Here is a 15,943-nt window from a genome sequence, read left to right on the forward strand (position 1 = left end):
ATTTAATATTAGTATTCTATTGGTTTAAAAAAGTGCGTAAAACTTGATAATTTCATCGCGACCGATGAAACACGGCGAGGCAAGATGTACGTCCACACAGGTGAAACCCTTTAAAATAGGGGTTTTGTATGGATAACGGTGGTGAAAGAGAAATATGCCTATTTACAAGTTGTGTTCAGCTTTAAAATAAATTTCCCAGTAGTGCTCTAGGTCACTGTATACGCATAAAAAACGCCTTTTTCTCCCTTATTCATAAATCCTATTTTGCGGCAAAACAATATCGAGATTTATATGTTCATATATAGCAGCAGTCATTACAATTTGAGTAACGTTATCATCGTTAATGCAAACCAAACAACAAGTTGTCAAAAACTAAAAAAATAACAAACTAAATTACGAACGGACCAACACTAAACGAAATCAACATAATCGTTTGCAAAATTAACGGACCGGACTCCGATGCAAAATGAACGATCGCCGACGCAAAACCAAGAGTCATTCACTGACAACGCTAGAGGGTGCTCAAGTATCTCTAGCAAATGTATGTGGTAAATCTATTGATCCTGACGCTCGACTGTTCTTAAATGAACAAAAAGCACCCAAATAATATCTTCCTTTGGTCCCCTGGAAAAATACAAGTAATTAACGAAACAAGTAAATAAACATGCTTAGCTCACGGAATGATATCAATTCAAAAGTCTAGGCAAACGTGCACATATCTACATAATCTATTCTTACAAGAAAATTATTGACACAAGAGTGCAGGTAAATAGCGATCGGTTTTTCTTCACTTTGTTAAGAATTGAGTTTTATCCTTACCGTGCCCTGCTTCAGGGTAATGTAGACAGTCTTATAAGGAAAGTTTCTCTCATTATATTATTGTCCTAATTTGTTCTTTTAAAAGTTTTCTTTTATGCATCAATATGTTCTATTTTTTATTTAACTATTCTTGGATTCTATATTGACCCAAGAAGGACATATTAGAGACTCTTGTTCTATTCTCTCACCTTTTGAGATTAAGTTTCGAAATTTTAAGTATTTATTGTAATATCAATTCAATATAAGTTCAGTGTGGATAATTTTGCATTCATTTTTACTTTTGACAAGTCTTTAGTTTTCTATTTTGCCATTCAATAAATGTTGTCTTTAACTTTAATCAACTACATTATATTATACTGTAGACATTAATTAATTGTTTAATCACACTGGTGTTTTCATTTCAAAGTGTTGACCGTAATTCGGGCATCCCATTACCAAAGTCGAAACGTAATTACAGCGAGTAATTTGACAATTTGATCATAAGTGTTATTGTCCTGAAACAATTGTCACATTGCTTCCGATTACAAGGAAAACAATAAGTATTGTTTAGTTCTTTTGAGATCATAAAACAATTGGACCTAAAAGCTACTGTAATATAATCCAAATCCACAAAACATGTACCATTTACCACAATATTCGTTAAATCTAAAGAGAGATGTGTAACCATATATTAGCCTCTTTTTCAATGTACATGTAGGTGTGTTGAATGGGCCAGTGTGCACAGATGTAAATATGTTTGAGCAGATTTATAACCTTCCTCTGTTTTGGTGAGCTAAAACATTCAGTACAGTTTGAACAGTTATCATAAGACTGCTTCTGTTTTCAGAATACAAATCAATTTTAATTTATCAATAGTTTTTATAAACACAAGATTTTGTCTCAATAGATGATGACCCTTAAACTAATTACAGAGTGTTTTTATTTATCCCCTTCAAATAGTGAACCAAATCTCTTTCATTGTTTTAAGGCTATAGAAACAATGTGTTTATAAACTGAATTGCAAATGTTTAATACTGTTCTTATCAATCCTGATATTGTTTCATTAATCCTTGGAGTCCTCACTAACTCGGAAATTCTGTTCCTATTAATCGTAATTAAACCAGATCTTTCTGCATTCCGAATCAACGGTTAAAAATGCTCATGCATCATGTATTTAAAATTATAAAAGATGCATTGTTATTTAAAAAGCAATGCATAGCTATATAAGCAACATTTTTCTTACAAAATTACCAGATAATTGCTACAGCGTGCAGGGCTGAGTGCTGTACATGTATTTCCGATGTGTAAAATAACCTGGGTCAATTGATATACAAGAAATAGAATCCTCATGGTTTTGTTTAGCTCACCTGAGCTGAAAGCTCAAGTGAGCTATTCTGATCACATTTTGTCCGTCTGTCCGTCTGTCCGTCTGTCCGTCCGTCCGTCTGTCCGTCCGTCTGTAAACTTTTTACATTTTGAACTTCTTCTCCAAAACTGCTTTTCCAATTTCAACCAAATTTGGCACAAGGCATCCTTATGGGAGGGCGAATATAAATTGCAAAAATTAAAGTCCGATCTGTATTCAAAGCGGAGAAAACCTTGAAACTGTAGAAAAAGGGGGGTGCATTTTTAAAAATCTTCTTCTCAAGAACTACCGAGGCAAATTCAACGTAGTTTAGCATAAATTATCCTTATGGGAAGGAAAATAGGTAATTTTGTTTCAAATCGAAGTTATTACGAAAATAATAATAAAGGAAAGGCGTGTTTCAATCGGGCTCGGCATCCGGTAAAATGGGTAGGCAAGACTTGGCCTGGGCAAAACAAAAGATTGGCAGTTATTAATCTGCCAATCTCATTAAAATTTCAGGATATTTGATGGACTAGTATATTTGTATTCGCTGTAGATATTGCTGCAAAATAATGCGTATTTGGAATTGACGATTGCTGATCTGCCCTGGCATTTATTTTGCCACGGCCCGGGTTTGCATACCCATTTTACCAAGACTCGTATTCCATACTTCTAAAACGAGGTTCTTTGTTTAAAGCAGCCATGACATTAAACGAAAAAGGGTCGATCTGACTATGATGAATTTGCTTGTTGTGCAACAGTTCGCGTATGAAGGGAAGTTTTGAATTGGTGCCGATTTTGTGAAGTAAATTGAGGCTAAATATGTCAATGCGTTGACAGTTTTCACACCTGACGCACAGGGGCTCGTCACGAAGTTTTTTCAACCTTTTATATATACCACCTCTATACTATAAAATACACGTGTATTTTATAGTATAGAGGTGGTATATATAAAAGGTTGAAAAAACTTCGTGACGAGCCCCTGTGACCTGACGTTGGTGTTAGCTTGTTCTGATTTTCGTTTCGTTTTCATTATTTATGCTTTGTAACCTGGAAATCGTCTGTATTTCGTGATTTTTACGTATCAAATCAATCAGAGACTTTGGTAAATCAAACAGTTACGTTAACTGTTTACCTGCGCAAATTAAGCAAAATCTGATGTAGGGGTACTGAAATACAATTCATTCTATCGGTAATTCGGCATTATCTTTTGCGTAATGGTAGATTAATGCAATAGGTTTCCATGCGCGGATCTAGAGGGGGGGTCGGGGGGGTCCCGACCCCCCCTGGAAAATGAAAATTTATTAAATTTACATAGTAAAATTATCGCGAAAATATGCCTCGGACCCCCCCTGGCAAACACAATTATCCTTCGGACCCCCCCTGGAAAAATTTTCTGGATCCGCGCATGCCGGTTTTGTTGAGATGCACGGCATTTTCTCTAGTTTATTCAGTTTAAATAGAGTTTGATATCGCTTACGGAAATATGTAGGTATATTCATGTATATATATATATATATATATATATATATATATATATATATATATATATATATATATATATATATATATATATATATGATTCATTTCGAAAAAATAAATTGTGTTCTTTATTTGTTATACATGTAGTGCATGTTGTTTACAATTTCTATTTACTAACCATATTTGAGTGTTAAGCTTCGAATTATAAGCAAGATACAGAGATTTGCTCACAATTCTATGTTTGTACACAGATCTTAAAAGCTAAAGATTAAAAAAGTATAAAAAAATTGTCAATATTTATTACGAAAATTTTCAAAATCTGTTCTTCCAGAAACCCACTTATTGAATTGTAAACTTAACCTTTTTAGCTCACCTGAGGATGGGGCCACAATGGGGGGTCGAAGTTTAACATGAATATATAGAGTAACTCTTTAAAAATCTTCTTCTCAGAAACTAATCGGCCAGGAAAGCTGAAACTTGTGTGGAAGCATCCTCATGAAGTGTAGATTCAAAGATGTGAAAATCATGACCCCTGGGGGTAGGGTGGGGCCACAATGGAGGGTCGAAGTTTAACAAAGGAATATAAAAAGTAATTCTTTAAAAATCTTCTTCTCAGAAACTAATCGGCCAGGAAAGCTGACACTTGTGTGGATGCATCCTTAGGTAGTGAAGATTCAAATTTGTGAAAATCATGACCCCCGAGGGTAGGGTGGTGCCACAATAGGGGATCGACGTTTTACATAGGAATATATACAGTAAATCTTTAAAAATCTTCTTCTCAGAAACTAATCAGACAGGAAAGCTGACACTTGTGTGGATGCATCCTCAGGTAGTGTAAATTTTAAAGTTGTGAAAATCATGACCCCCGGGGGTAGGGTGGGGCCACAATGGAGGGTCGAAGTTTAACATAGGAATATATACAGTAAATCTTTAAAAATCTTCTTCTCAAAAACTAATTCGCCGGCAAAGCTGGAACTTGTGTGGAAGCATCCTCAGGTAGTGTAGATTCAAAGTTGTAAAAATCATGACCCCTGGGGGTAGGGTGGGGCCACAATGGGGGATCGAAGTTTAACATATGATTATATACAGTAAATCTTTAAAAATCTTCTTCTCAGAAACTAATTATCCAGGAAAGCTAAAACTTGTGTGGAAGCATACTCAGGTAGTGTAGATTCAAATTTGTGAAAATCATGACCCCTGGGGGTAGGTTTGGGCCACAATGGGAGGTCGATGTTTTACATAGGAATAAACAGAGTTATTCTTTAAAAATCTTCTTCTCAGAAACTAATCAGCCAGGAAAGCTGAAACTTGTGTGAAAGCATCCTCAGGTAGTGTAGATTCAAAGTTGTGAAAATAATGATCCCCAGGGGTAGGGTGGGGCCACAATGGGGGGGGGGGTCAAAGTTTAACAAAGGAATATATAGGGTAAATCTTTATAAATCTTCTTCTCAGAAACTAATCAGCCAGATGATTCTTTATAATTGTTAAGACTTTGGCCCCAGGACAATTTTTGGCCTCACGAGAAGGTTCAGAGTTTGATGTACGTTTACATCCCATATACAAACTATTGTTAGGGATCTTTTTTAGATCTGTAATACTCAACGTATGATATGACTATAAAATCATCCTGTTAGAAAAGGGACTAATGATTATAAACATAAGAATATCCAGGGGAAAATGGATTTTATTTATACAGGATTTACATGAATTATTGTACATTGTCCAGATAGTTTGTATTATGACTCCATTGAGCTAATTTTATCATACCGCTTGTTCCTCGGGTGAGCGATGTGGCCCATGGGCCTCTTGTTATATTTGTGTCATTAATTAACGTTTTTTAAATTCTTGCTGGGATTATTTGTTTGGAATCAGATTATACATTTTTCCTGCCATTACCGCTACATTCATACTTGCACGATAGTTGATTCATTTATCCATATAATATTCTATCAATCAAATAATGATTATTTTAAATTCTGTATTTAAGCCTTACCATCCAGCAACAGTGCTTCGATTGGTGTGGCTCGAAAACTCAAGGGTCTTGACATATCCCCACGCTGTTGATGGAATTGTTTTACAATCCTTGGCTTGGTGACTCCGTTGTAAAACTGTAATTCAGTTCAAAATTTTGCACGATATCCATCAGTTGAGAAAAACCTTAGCTCCGATTACATAACTGCCTAATGCATTATATATGTTTGTTAACCTTTGTATAAAAAATAACGTATGTTCTAAAAATGTTGGCTTTTTTTAACCAGGATGATGAATGGTATGAAAAACTATTGATTTGAATTTAAATCTCATGTACATGCTTCAGTGTGGTGAAAAAAATTCAGGCTACTGGAAGGGGACATATAAAACACCAATAGCGTGATTCGCCTTTCAAAATCCATTCCACTAATCAAAGTATTGAAGTACAGAGAGTCGGGCATTTTTGATGTGTCATTAAGCATTTTGCATAGTAAAGAGTGGCAATCTCTCTCTCTCTCTCTCTCTCTCTCTCTCTCTCTCTCTCTCTCTCTCTCTCTCTCTCTCATGCTTTTAATGTAGGCAAAGCGTCAGATAGCAACTTCAGTTTTATGCGACTATTACCAAAATATGTCTTGTATTAAAAAAATCAACAATGCAATGAATTCTGAAACAATCGTTATTTAATTCATCCTTCATTTCTTCGATGTGCAGCCAGAACTCTTAAACCAAATAACGCGAGGTTCAACATATCAAGTAGTTTTGCAAACATCAGACACCAAATCATTCTGGGTAACAAACTTTGCTGAAAATTTCCATTGCAATAAACAGTGACAAACTGTCAGCGTAGGATCAAAGTTGTCGACAGAAAAGAACAGAATTTGATCATAGAAAATATCTGATACTACTACATATTCCACCACATTTGAGTAACTTGGTTTGAAGTAGCTCAATTTTTTCAAAACTGTCACCAAAAAGCCTACCGTTCCATATTCTCATTTTTTGACTGATCCATAAATCTAACAAATCTTTGCCTCTACTGCCTATTTAACTATCTTGACATTCTCTATTCCTAATTTGCTTAGCAATACTAAATTGATCATACATTGGTAAAAACATGTTGTCGTTATTTGCTATTAAATCATTGCAATTAGATACTCTTGCATTAATAATAAGTTTCTACAAAGAAAGACATCACATAACTTATTATACATTTTCATTTATTTATTTCCTAGGCGTTCAAGAATACCATGATAAAGCCCCAATGTGTAAGAAAAGGTGGCTGGTAGATCATAGATCACATAAATGTACAAATTTCTTTTCTAACCATAATGTTGTTTATCAATTTGAATCCATTGAAAATCATGACATGAGTGTTTCATTATTTTAATTTATAGAAAAAATATCATGTTTAACACAGAATACAAAATCCACCAAAATACCTGTTGTTATGTCTAGCGAGTGATCTACTAACTGGGTGTACATGAAACTACCAATAGATGGTAACTGGTATTGACACATTCGTGTTTCAGTTAAAAAAAACCAACATATAATATTTGCTCCTAGTGTTGATTAAATGTGAAGTTCAGTGTTGTCCATCTCATATGTGACCAGGCCACCTACGTTTAAAGGTGATAACTTTAGTGATTTGTAATCTTTATATGTACATATTTCTAAAAAAAAAAATGGATCAAAATTTCCCCTTATCCTGTTAAAGGGGCATGGCCACGATTTTGGTCAAAAATTATTTCTCCAATTTTAATGTTTGCAATGCTTCAGTTAGACATTTTTAATAGGCAAACAAAATTGAGCATCATTTGTTGATTTTTTTAGCGAGTGACAGAGCTTACAATTCTTTGTTATGTAAACAAAGCTTTTGTTTACATTTTGAATGTTCAAGTGAAAATTCCATTTTTAGTCTTAAAATGAATGTGTTAAACGTTTGTAACTGTTCATTTATGCTTAAAAAGAATAAGAAGATAGACAAATCAGCTTAAAAAAAATGTTACTTGTATATTGGCACTATGTAAACAAAAACGGGACACGAGCCTTGTTTACATGACAAAGAGTTGTGACCCATGTATCTTGCTCATAGCTTTACGACTGACTTTCAAATTTCACTTGATCATCAGAAATATTTTCCGAAAGCATTGTAAATAACAAAAAAAAGTAAAATTGCATTTGATCAAAATCGTTACCATGCCCCTTTAATGCTAAACACTTTTTTAAGATTTACGGTTAAAAGGACGCCCTCCTACTTGAACACCAAGTGAATCATGAACAGCTTTCTTGATACTTGCTTCTAACAGAAAGTTCCGCAATCATTGAGGTCCACACAATCAGGATTTAGCAATTTAGCATTTGGTTCACCATTGATCATCATATTACGAGAACCCGACCCATGGTAGTGTTGCCGAACAAGCATATTGAAAGCATGGCCTTTTGTGTGATACTGAATATCGTATAGTCTTCCTGTTACATGTAAGATGATGATTTTAGAGTGTGACAAGAAAAGTTTTTAAAATATATTTCTGTAAAGAAACACTTACATTTTGTGGTCAAATTAATTTATCATTTTGATATTTTTTTAAACCAAATGCAGAAATAAAATAATCCGGCCATTTCCCCCTCCTACCGGAATTTTTGTCATTCGTTACGTACCGGGAAGAAAAGTTCTCACAAAAAGCTCTAAGTTTCTCGCACGCTTTTCATACGGTTCTTATACGCTTTGTACGATATGATACGTTTCTCATACGATACAGTACGTTTTTCATGCGATACGATACGTTTCTCGCACGGAACGATACGCTTCTTATACGATACGAAAGTCGCACGCATCTCATACCCTTTTTATTTTTTGTTGTGCGTTCCAGGGTCAGTATATATATATATATATATATATATATATATATATATATATATATATATATATATATATATATATATATATATATAATCTACACACCTCGTTTATCGATTGGTCGAAATCTACCGTGACCTATAAGAATCAAAGTACTGAAGTACTGTCGGGAGTTGATTTTATCGATTATTATCAATTTTAAAATCAACCATATATTATTTGTATGGCAAGTAGTTTCTAATCTGTATTTCAATTACGCACATTTTTATAATATGAATTCTCGAACTTTTTCGACAAGAATTTCAAGAAAACCCCATATGAATCATGTTGTGTAATATTTAAAGATAGAATTAGTTTCATCAACATGTGTATTAGTATTCGAAATGTTTAGAACTAAAAATTGTACACGTCTGGATCCAAGCAAGATTGAACTCTAGTCTCGTTCAACCAGACGCTCGGCTGTCTCCGTTAATCTCCTACTACCAAGCATAGGCGTCGGAACCGGGGGGGGGGGGCTTTTTTTTACAAAGTTAAATTAGGGACATAGCATCATAGAGGGTTCAGCCTTTCAATTTGCTATCGACGCCAGTGCCAAGAGGGGCTCTCTGCTTGTCAGGAGATTTACGGAGACAGCCGAGCGTCTGGTTGAACGAAACTATATTGAACTCTGGCGTAGAGGAATACATACGACTACAAAAAAATTTGTTCGTTCAATATAAAATCTAACTATTTTCAAGGTATTTACAAATATGTTTCCTTGAAAAACAATGGTACAGCATACAGTACACCGAATTCATCTATTATTTTCAAGATCTAAGTCTTGTCAGCGGTGATGATTTGTGCTTAGGTCCAAACACTGTTTCACTTTCGGTTTGCTAGAGTAACTGCATAAGAGAGTTGATTAAAATCAACTCCCAAAAATCACGGACTGCACGAAATAATCATGACTCAAATTCCCATAGGAGACGATGTGGCTGTTTTTATTAGCTAACATACTGATGTACACTAACAGTAATTTAGTTTACTTTATATACTTTTTACAATGTTACAAGAAAGATGTAATTATAAACAATAAAATGCTTTCTTTGATTTTTGATGTGGGTTATGAAGGTAGCGATCATTGCAGAAAATATTAACATAACCCCAAGTATTCTCTCGGCATTGTTGGCATTGTTGCCCCCTTCGTGTCCCAAATTAATCATCAAAGAAAGCATTTAATTGGTTAAATTTATTATTATCTAACAAGTGGTGGCAGAACTTTCCCACCATAAGTCTATAAAATAATGTGCAGGTTTTTTTTACTAATGTGACGAGACATTGTCATAATTGATATATATATTTATATATATATATCTTAGTTTTCTAACTAATTTTCATCAAAGATCTTCCTCTCTGTTGTCGTTTGAAACATCGAAATCGTCATCAACGGTATCCAAATCATGGCCCCTAAAAGGAATCCGTAGGAAAAAAAATGTAATCCAATTTTCTCCTCTCCCTCATTCATCTGTAATCAAAGAGAAAGAATGAGCTAAAAAAAATTACGGGCCACATTGCTCACCTGGATTGTACTCTGTGTTCAAGAAAAATATGCACATGTAACAAGTTTATCATACAATTATCATTGGAATAAATGAATTTCAATTTTATTTCAATTTGATGCATAAGATAAAACCTGTCACAATACTTAACCAAATAGTTATTATTAAACTGATCTCATTCAAACCGATAATTTCTTTGGTTTATCGTTTTAACCAAATTTGAATATCACCTTGAAACAAAATTCCCAATGTTACTGTCCAATATCGTGCCGAATGGTTCCATGAAATTAATCCTCTTTACAATTAAAAAGATTCGATGTGTATAGCCATGAATATACCCTTTTCAAATAATTTGGTTGAAATCGGTCTGTCTGTATGGATGCAATAGATTAGAAAACCTTTCTCTATTTAAGGTGGAATAACAGACCTGGAAAAAGTCACTCTAATTAACAGTTAACTATTTGATTATAAAAGATATAATAATAAATAAACTGTAAATATGTCATATAATCGAAACATTTGCAGTTTGGGATTAAAATTCAATTCAGTAAGTGAAGACAAAAGCCCCCCTGTGGGATTCGAACTCGGGATGTACGGACCACAAGCCTGACACGTTATCCACTCAGCTATGGATTAAGTTACATATTTCTGTCGATAAAATCCTTTTAATTAAACGAAATGTCGTTTCGGTCAGAGGTCAATCATTTTGTGATGATGTGTTATTGCACCTCAAGGTTCCTCTACTCACCAAAATTTATATTTTTCAATGAAATTGGAAAATTAATTATTGTTAAGGCACACAGCTAGTACAGGCAATATTATCACGAGAGCAGATCCATCTATGACTTTCAAGACCCCGCCTTTCAGTACTCTCAGTACTTTGATTTACCCAGAGAGACAGTGGCCGATCACGGTCTTTTTATTGTACTGCCTTTCATGAGATTTGGAAAAAGAGTTTAACAACACAGTCAGTTAAATAGTTTCATTTTTATGGCCACGAATGCTAGTACACACTTATCCTAGTTTATCCTTATAAAGTCATAGATGGATCTGCTCTCGTGATAATATTGTCTGTACAAGCTGTCGTGGTCAATAAAGCTGACTTTAATCTGCGTTGGTAAATTCTTATACCAAAATTAAAACATATAGAATGCAGTGCGTTCCTTTACTTATGCATGTTTACATAAAATTCCTCTCAAGTTAAGGTTTTTTAATGTTAAGATTTCCTGAACTGGTGTTAAGTTCAGTTTTAAAAGTTCAGAATCAACTCTAAAATACCATGTTTTACAACATACATGTATAATACAAGGCACAAAGTAATATAAAATTCATTCTAGATTCTAACAACAAAGTCTTCTATACATTCAACTCAACCAGTTTTTCAAAACCTTAACGTCTGCAATTGATATCTAATGTCAAGTTTCAGAAATAATTAATAAAAATAATAAATTAGAGTGTATCCACAACTCCCTAAAAAGCTCCCATTAAAACATGCGCGCGCATCAGGAAGCCAGGTTTTATCAGGCGGCGGCCGCCAGATAATTATGTGGTGGCCGCCAGATAATAAGTGGCGACCGCCAAATAATCATCTGGCGGCCGCCAAAGAAAATATTTTTCTAAGTGGCACCAACGGGCTTCCGTACTAATATAAGATAAACTTTAATCTCACGATTATGGTGTTTCATTAAAAGATATTTTGAATCATCCGACCTGTCTTTTTTTTGAAAAGGTAAATTTAATTTTTTTTTTTACCTAAGATCAAAAATCAGTCTACTTAGATGTGAGTATCTAATTCGCTCGATATTTGTTTTTACTTTTACTTTTGTTTCAATGTAAAGTTACGCGCGCTGATTGGTCGATCAAATATAACTTATTTTCTTATGTTGTAATATTTTGAGGTTGCTCATTGTACTGTTTATCTGCAAGCTTGCTGCAAACAGTTTTCCAGAAACTGATTTGCATACGATTTTTGAACTTGTGGCAACTTTGCCGCAAACACTTTGCAAGAAACTAATTTGCATACGATTTCTGTACTTGTTGCAAATGTTTGTTACAAATTTGCAGCAAGCTTTCTGTTTGCCAAATGCCTTATATTTTGGTAATCTATGGATAAAATGTAAAGGATAACAAAACAACATTAAAAGTACGTATCAAACAATGATATTTTACAAATAAAAGTTTAGAACAACTGCACTTTATCAAAGCACTATATATGATATTGGCCTAAATTGGCCCGCTAAAATGAACGTTTAACATCATCATTTTACTGTAATTCTCTGTTTTCTTTGTACAGATATATATGTGATGTTTTTAAATAATGTTCATTTTGATTCAACTGTCCACACTTTTGAAATATGACATCGTAAAGACAACCTTTTCCCGCCATTTTTGCATTTTTAGCAAAAAAACCCAGCTTGTTTTCAAGCAGTTTTTCTTTTAAAGAACATAGAGCGCATGCTTGAACAAACAAAATATTTTAATCAGAGATGTATCTAGCCAAGACTAATAAGTGACAAAAAAAATTTCCTTGTTCAAGCATGCGCTCTATATTTTCCATTCGTAAAAAGATAAGAAAAATGTCAATTTTTGACTAATTTTGATTGAAATATAGAAATAGCGTCACTTCTGACGTCATATACTGCCCGTGAGTGCAAATAAATCAAATAATAATGTAAAAAAAAATATACTTTACATCAACTCTTTTAAAATATAACATAACATTTTATTGTACCCGAAACACTTAAAAATGGTGAATTATGGGGGCCAAATTTAACTCCTATCATATATAGTTCTTTGAATCTGATCCCGATCAGAATTATTTTAAAATTAAAATTTAATAAAAACTACTGCAGTTTATTCTGGGTAATAAAGTATAAAGTAATGAAACGACCAAACCAGGTTTACAGTTAACGGCTTGTGAATTTTTTTAACCTTTTGACTTTAACATTACTTTTATTACTGAATGTGTTCAACTTCATAATGTTTTGAAATAATTATTTCAAAATATTACAAACCGTGAATATTTGTTCGATTTCTTCAAAAAATCATTTTCAATGTCAGATTTTAGCAATTACATGTATTTCAGAAAAGTTATCAGTTCTGCTTGGGGCTTCATATTTAAAACAAAAAACATGTTACATGTTACAAATTACATGTGCATCCTCCCATCCCTTTAGTAAACCCAAAATCCTTTCTCTTTTTGTTTTAATCCCTTTTCATTAAATTGTATTTAGATTACGGAATCTATATAACTGGATTCCAAATGCTTACTGTATCAAATAATCCTGGAGTTCTTCCATTGACATGGTTCTGAACAAATGGCATCTTCAGTAATTTGGTAATTCTGATCCAATGAATCGTAATTAAATCGTATCTTACTGCACCCTGAAAAAACCCCAAATGTTATAATAATATTGACTTTCTAGATCGCGTGCAGGTGAATATAACTTTGTATTTTTTTCTAGATTGTTGGATATCAGCTAATCAGAAAGCTAGGAGTTAATCAAACATGCATGTATTAAAAACGGTTTAATTTTCTCTAGATTGTTGCATATAAGTGTGTTTATATATATATATATATATATATATATATATATATATATATATATATATATATATATATATATATATATATATATATATATATATAAACTGTCATCAGTGCAGAAAAAAGTCAAAATATAATTATTTGTTGAAATTTATTTCTCTCTTTCTTACTTCTGTGAAAATTGGCAAGAGTTCGGTATTCTTTGTTTGGTAACAGAACCAGAACTATTGATTTGATTTCGGGTAATGAAATTTTAAAGAATGTAACACATTAGAATCTTAAGATCATGACTATGATAAAATGAAAATAAAAAAAATTAAGTTAATTTTTAATAATGAATTAATTATAAATTCATTAAAAAATTCAAATCAGATCTTACCCAAAAGATAAATGCTTCCGCTGTGAGACATAAAAGTGCTGTATATCCGATGTTGAAAAGAATCAAACTGGATAACCTGTGGTTAACATAAAAAATTCGAATTTTCATATGATATTTTTTAATTGTGAGTATTTGTGCTTACGCGTGTTTTATACTTTCTTTCGTGCTAGGTACATTCATACCCGCATGAAACACAATAGACAGCATTTTATTGTTTAATTTATATACATGACATTGTATATCTGCACCTTTTTTATAAACTGAGTGATGATTTGGATTTAATTAGTACATATTTATATGTATATATAATTTATACATGTATTTATATGTATGAATATGTATTTATAATTTATATTATACTTATGAACAGGAAAAAATAGATTAAAGAAAATGAGCGAATAGGATGGCGCCAATACCTATTTGTTTAGTCATAAGATACAATTTTGAAATTGAATATTTTCCATTTGACGAAAAACGAAACATGATTTTCTAAAATTTTGGAAGTATCGAACTTTCAACCTAAAATATTTAATTTACTGATGATGTATATTTCCTGTACCTTTGCAATGAAGATTTGTGACATAACAGACATCAAATCTGAAAACTTCGTATGAACACACGTAAACGTAAAATCATGCGTTTTGGAAACATATATTATTGGTTAATTAAATTGAGAAAAACTGTTTATTTATTTTTAAAATATGTTGAAAAATCTGTTGAAAAAATAATCGTTTAATTATAGCAATCCCATTTCAAAAACAGTTCTCCCTTCAAAAGTTTGGCACAATAATTTTTTTTTTAATCTGAGCCGTGCTAAACAGCACTTTTTATAGCGGTTCCATCTTATATTATATCCACTAAAAGAGAGTAAATTATGGTATCAAAATGAATTTGCATTTTGCTATTTTGTTATTTCATTCAATAAACATTACAATAAATATAAATTCTTGATTTCAGCCTTACACTCCAAGAACAATGCCTAGCAGAAATTCTATGATTAGTCTGGCGCCCAACTCCACAGGCCACGTGATATATCTCAACAATTTTGATACGTTGTCAAAAGCCATCGCTAGTGTCATGTAGACCGGTAGTGCGACTGTAATGACAATTTGTAAAACTTGTAAATAAATCATCATAGGTATTGATTTGCGAGAATTAAAGGTATATAGCCCCAACTAAAACTGCTAAGTGCATGAAACCTAAACACCATATATATATATATATATATATATATATATATATATATATATATATATATATATATATATATATATATATATATATATATATATATATATATATATATATATATGCTGCTCGGTGGAAAACGTCAACATGGATTTTATTAAGGAAATAGGGAATCATTCTTTGAGTATAATGAGATGATAATTTTGGTCTGGGCGTGGTCAAATCCAATAAAGCCCGAATGGCTCCAAACAAAATTATCACCCCATAATATTGGTCTGATTTGAATATATTTTATTGCATTATATATTGCAATGGGATTGGGCACAAGTTATAAAAACTTAATTCACCCTCTCCCTACATGTTAAACAACAAATACGATAGTATTGCAAATACGTCTCAGTTTGTACTTATACAGTAATAAATTACATCAGTACGTAGATATTTGATAAATGTAGTAAGAGAGTTAATGTTATCTACTATTAATATTAATTGAAAAAAAGGTATTTATTTTCATCCACACTGAGTGAGTCGTCTCCCCAAAGTAAGGAACGAGAGTCAAGAATATGAATTTTGCCAAATCAAAGAAATTTATTAAAAAATTCATCCCTAACAGTAGAATACTCAAGACAAGAAAAAAAGAAGTGATGTGCGCCTTCAATCTTCTCACATGAACAAAGCTCGGGCTTGATATAATGTTGCATCTGTGTAAAATATTAGTACGTCCTTTACGTCATAATATTCAAAGAATGGTTCCTTACTATATCTATATAATTTTCAGCAATTTTTACGGTTAAATATTAGATAATTAACATAATTATTTATGTAATTTTCATTT

General features: G+C 32.6%; 1 long non-coding RNA gene across 1 annotated transcript; it reads right to left on the minus strand.

Annotated features, from left to right (window-relative positions):
- Positions 1 to 9,417: 9,417 nt before the first annotated feature.
- On the minus strand, positions 9,418 to 15,016 carry LOC117691102 (uncharacterized). The gene is made up of 4 exons (XR_010709305.1): positions 14,884 to 15,016; positions 13,921 to 13,996; positions 13,265 to 13,378; positions 9,418 to 9,960 (listed from the first exon to the last, which is right to left on the minus strand). It is a non-coding gene; the product is annotated as an uncharacterized lncRNA (long non-coding RNA).
- Between the last annotated feature and the right edge of the window lie 927 nt (positions 15,017 to 15,943).

This window comes from Magallana gigas, chromosome 9 (assembly GCF_963853765.1).
Source record: "Magallana gigas chromosome 9, xbMagGiga1.1, whole genome shotgun sequence".
NCBI classification, from domain to species: domain Eukaryota; kingdom Metazoa; phylum Mollusca; class Bivalvia; order Ostreida; family Ostreidae; genus Magallana; species Magallana gigas.